We start from the raw sequence: 5,648 nt of genomic DNA, 5'->3' as shown, positions 1-5,648 counted from the left end.
ACCAAAAAGCTCCCACCAATCCCCTCTCAACCATGGCCTAGAGGATCACGGCCCAGACATCCGCCACGAGAGGAGTTTGCCCATCTCCCAGACGGCCAAATACCCTGGTACAAGAACACACGGATGTGCCCACTCGCATGCCCACCCGCATGCCCACCAGCCTGCCCTGCACATGCCGACACTTGCGGCATGGATGAACTCGACTAAACCATCTAGCACCAAATCAACACATCGTTAGAGATGCCATGACGACCTAGCAAACGGTCAGCACACTCGTGCAACATACACACCGGACACTCCCACATCAATTCACACGAAGAACATACTCAGTGCTATGACGTAGGCGACGGACACACCCACGGACGTGCATCTTTATTATTTTCAACATAGGCTTTTCAAATGCAGAAACGCAAGACGCATAATGAACTTATCTAAAAAGGCTTGCTCACGCTTCTTCTAAAAACATGTACCATAATGAGGAATATAACGAAGACACGATACTGAGGATAGAGCAATATGATACCATAACCTACAGCGCCCTACATTAAATGGTTCCACCTAGGTACCAGGCCCAAGTAGGCCGCAAGCAAAAGCTTTCATGAACATTAAATGAGCAAGGGTTCGGTTGCTGACCCTGCAGAATGAGCCCAGTTAAAGCAGGCAGTCAAGGGCACAATGTTGCAAACTCTCATTCCGCAAGCCGACGCCAAGGCCGCACCTGCAAGATAAGCCAGACACACAGTGAGAAATGCAATATTAATTGTGCAGAATTCTGCCTCAACCACGGTCCCCACCTCACGTGACCAAGCCGAACTTGATAGGGTGCCAATCCCAGGAGGAAGAAGGCGTCTGGATCCCCCCGTCTCAAGACACAGGCAGATACAATTAAGCGACTCAACGGACATCTGCGACGGTGGGAGTAGTCGGCCTTCCTGCTTATGAATAAATCCTCACATTGTCTGCACATACCCATAGTGAAACATTGATGCAAATGACAGGTGCACCGCGAGCTGGGAACAGCGATGGTCCCAGACTGGGGGGCTCGCGGGTGAACCAATCAGAACATGGGACCCTTATCACTGACGCCATTAACATTGACCAATCCTCAGGGGTCTTCATGTAACCATTTTTATGTATCAAACTGAAGGGACAAACCAAGTATACCACCTGACTGACCCGTAACCAATAACCAAGTCCTCTATATGTATGCTATACTAACCCTACCACTCGGGGAACCAATCCAGAGTGGCGATAGGTTTTTTGCTAATTTTGCTAAGGTGACGCAAGTAGCGCGTGACGCTAAGGTAAAAAGGGCCTGCGAGCCCCACGCTGCCGAGAGAGTGTCAGGACGGACGCGTACGATCCTTGGCCATCCCTGCCGTTTTGTTTAATAAACAGCAGAATCACCTTGCTTCTTGCGTGTGTCTCATACTCTATCTTTTTGGGAGAATTTCCCCCCGACAAGTTGGAGGCACTGCTGAGATCTGTTTAAGGTCCGCTTTTATTTTTATTTTTCCAAGTACTCCCGTTGCGAGGAGGCCCGGCGGCGCGGCCCCCTCTGCCGCTGCCCCCTTTTGAGGACTACAGGACCATCACGGAACTGCGAGAAGACCGGACGGCGCAATCCGGATAGTGGCCCTCGGGAGCCGGTTGAGAAGTATCCCGCCCGCGGTTGGCGAGTGTCCAGACGTAGTCCAGACGAGGGGAGGTGGCGAGCCGCTTGGAGGGGTGCACGCAGTCGAGCGGCCCCGCATCAAGAGAACTTGGTGAGTATGCCACGCCCAACAAGCAATGTGAAATTGTGAGGGAGGGGGGAGGAATTGAATACGGGAGGCGGGAGGTGTTGCACAGGTGCGCGGCGAAGGTTTGATAATTTAGTGTTGGCAATGAAATGAATGGTAGCCGGACGAGTGCGAGAGCAGTCTGCTATGTTACGGGAGAGAAGGGGGCGGAGCACGAAAACATCACGTGCGGCCGCTCATAGAAACTGATTGGCCTAGGTCGCGACCACGTGTAAGGGTGTGTGTGGTTTCCTACGATTTGGCAATTATTGATCAATGAGTAGATGAGGATCCCTATTGTTCGAGCAGGAAACTCGATAGATAGATGACGTTTCCCTGTAGGCGGTAGCTAGCTGGTTGCCTAATACGGAAGATAATTGGCTGGTTAAGCCCTCCTGTCGAGGGGCGTATCACACGCGAGGCAACGCAGTGTGCGCAGTCCGATTATATTATTGATTACCTTGTTCCAGGAGTGACAGGAAGACAGCTGTGGGGTTAACGGGGGTAGATTGCGAGTGTATTTTGGACTTAAAGAATATATGAAGAACTTACCAGTAGTCTGAAGAGATCGGTGATGTCACCAGCAGGGCTTACATAGGACATCTCGAGAACCAGGCATCTTTCATTTTTGAGTGGCGGGGAGGAGAGCTGTGTTAAGGGCATGGAAACGGATGTACACGGTAATGAGTTGATCGGGGGAATGCGAAAGGAGGTACGTGGCTGCGCACGGAGAACACCGGCCACGGCAAGTGCAGAGGAGGGAGGAGGAGCAAGTGAAAATAGGACGGCGGTATAAGAACGTTACAAGGGGCACGCAGCCGCAGGGGGCTGCGTGCGCTCAGGCCGCAGGGGGCCGTAAGGGTGTTGTATAAAGGAAGACACTAAAGAAAGAATATACAAATGTAAATATTATATTTTACTAATTTTTCCTTAGCGGACTATCGCAAGTCCCCAAACTTACGGGGCCAGGTAAAGGTACAAGGTTGTATATTGTAAACTGCTAGTGAGGTAACCACTACCAAATAGGGGAAGGGTAACAAGTGGAGCGCTACTATGTCATACGGGACAGGATCGGGGGGTGGGGGAACACCCTCACAACCCCGCTGCAACACATATGTAAAACACTATCACCCCATAGAGAGAAATTGATCAAGTACAGCATAGAATGGACACAGGGGACGGACAACAAAATGACGACACCATGGCCGCCTAATGGTAGCTTCGATCCATATACCCAACACTCACTATTAAACTATCTGCACAATACATACAAGGGGAAGAAGTTAACGCACCACGTGGAGGTGTTCAACTTGTGGAGAATGTTCCAGGGGTCCCGACCAGGACCAAAGGGAATGTTCATTGTAGAGGAAACAACGGGAGATAAGGAGATTAAGGAGGAGAGAGAGTGTGGGGAAAAGGGAAGTGAAGGAACACAGAACACGGGGAGAGGACAAGAGGGAGGAGAAAAGAGTGACGACTCAACCGAAAATGAAATAAAAAAGGAACAGAGCGACGATATACCTCTAGCGAAGGTAGTGAAAACAGAGGGAGGGGGGTTGTACCCTTTAAGAGAACTAGGAGAAATAGCAAGAGAACCATTAAGGGCGGCTGAGGGGTACTCGAACCCAGCATACAGCCCGCCTCCATATACAGCTACAGGTGGCCACACGGGAGGGGAGCGGACTAGTACAACGGGGTCGGCTCATGGGAAGATGATAGCAGGGGAGGGGAGGACCGAAGAAGAGCAGGCTACGGACATAGGAAACGACGAGTGGGTAGCTGCACAGATACTATTAAAATTACGAGGTTCATTAACAGGAGAAGAAAAGGAGGTGGTAAGGAAAATGGACGAGGATAATGCCAGGGAGAGTGAAATGGAATGGGAAGAGGGGAAAAGAAAGGGGGAAGAGCCGTTAAGGAAAAATGAAGAGACCTTGGAGGAACTATTAGCAGAATTAAGGGATGAACAGAATGCACCGATCAAGCAGCTCGAGAGGGGGAAAGAGAGAGAGCACGGGAAAGGAAAGAAGGTAAGAATGAGTTGGGTAAAATGAGAGAACGAACTGAGGAGCAAAGGAGAGAAGCCGAAAGGCTAAAGGCAGCGGCAGAAAGGGTATCAAGAGCAGTACTGCGCGACAGGAAAAAAGAGGAAGAGGATAAAGAAAACGAAATGGCAATATGGAAGAAGAGATTACTGTCAGAAACGACATGGAAATACGAAGAAGGGAGGATGGTAGAGAGTATAATAGAAAGGGAGAGGGAGAGATGGCAAAGGAAGAAAGAAGATGAAAAGATATTGGAAAAAATTAGTTGTGAAGTAATGGAAGAATTAAAAAAGAAAAGAGAGGAAATTGGTAGGGGAATAGCGGAGAGACAAGAAGGGGAAAGAGAAGATAGGAGGGGGGAGAGTGAAGTAAGGAGGCATGTATATAGAGGCACAGAAGTAGCAACAACATCGGCACAAAGAGGAGCGAGTAGTAAAGAAGAAAAGGGAGGAACGGACCTAATAGACTTAAGAACTGTAACGATTGGGGGGAAAAAGACAGTTTGGGGGTTGCCATTTATGAATGACTTTTGTAGTGAGGAAGAGGAAGAAATGGGGAAGGAAGGAAGAAACAGTGAAAGGGAAAGCCTAGATAAACTATACACCACCCGGACAAATAAAGACTCACCATGGATCTGCAGGAGAAAGGAAGAACTGCAGAGAAGTGAGGAGGAGGAGCATGGAATGCCGGAGGGGCAGACACGTGAAGCCACGCCGTCACCGTCCCGTCATGCATGCTCCACCACCCCACGCTCATTACGTGCAACATGCCCATCTAAACTAGCGCCCTTCACAAGAGAACTGACACCCTATGCAGGAAGGCTTAGAGACCTCCCTGGACGCAGACAGGGAGAACGAATAAACACGCCCAGAATAAATAAAGGAAATGATGAAAGAAGGGGAAGTGGTGGAGGAGAAAGAGTGGAGAGCAGGAGAAATATGGACGAAGCTGACGATGTAGAAGAGACGGAAGAAGAGGAGGGGTGTGAGGACTCGATTTTGTGGAACCCAGGGGGTAAAACGGGACACAACTTAATGCCTCTTCTAGAGAGGGGAGGGGTTAGACCACAATACGTCCCTTGGAAGCATGCAGACAAGGAAAATATAAAATGCAGACTCCCATCATTAAGTGGAGGTGCGGGTAAATGGATATATGAAATGGAAAAACACACAGCAGGACAGAAGTTGGCAGTGGGAGATGTAAAGGGCCTTCTAATATCAATATTAGGGGATGCTGCGGATGACATCTGGAAGAGAGCGGGCTTCCCCAGGGTCACAATAACGAACACATCTCACGATGGGGCACCATTCGCAAACTGCAGACATGCATTATGGCAGGCACTGAGGGTACAGTATCCAGACACATCAGACATAGGAGCTATTACCTCGCGCAAGATGCGTGAGAACGAAGATCCTGTTGATTATATCCAGGAAATTCAAGAGAAGTGGCGTATGGAAACTAGAGAACAATGGGACAAAACACCAGCAATATTCTATCATATACTAGTACAGGGGCTCCCAGAAGCAGTCCAGAAACAATTGAAGAAAGTAGTGGGGATGGAAGCAAAAGCATGGCCAGAAATACAACTGACTATAGTGCATCATTGCAGGACATGGCAAGAAAAAATGAAAAAAAAGGAAGAGGATAGGAAAACGGAAGAGGCTAAACTAGTACAGAAGAAACTCACTAAATACACGATGGAAGGCGCACTAATAACTACACCTGCCACAATAACTCAAAGCCCCACACAGGTAGTGGCTGCACAAGACCCCTCCCAAATACAATCATCGCAGACTGTAACACAACAGATGCCGCCACCCCA

The sequence above is a fragment of the Ambystoma mexicanum genome, chromosome 4q (assembly GCF_040938575.1).
Source record: "Ambystoma mexicanum isolate Mex_15411 chromosome 4q, UKY_AmexF1_1, whole genome shotgun sequence".
In the NCBI taxonomy this organism is placed as follows: Eukaryota; Metazoa; Chordata; class Amphibia; order Caudata; family Ambystomatidae; genus Ambystoma; species Ambystoma mexicanum.
This window is presented reverse-complemented; position numbering follows the sequence as displayed.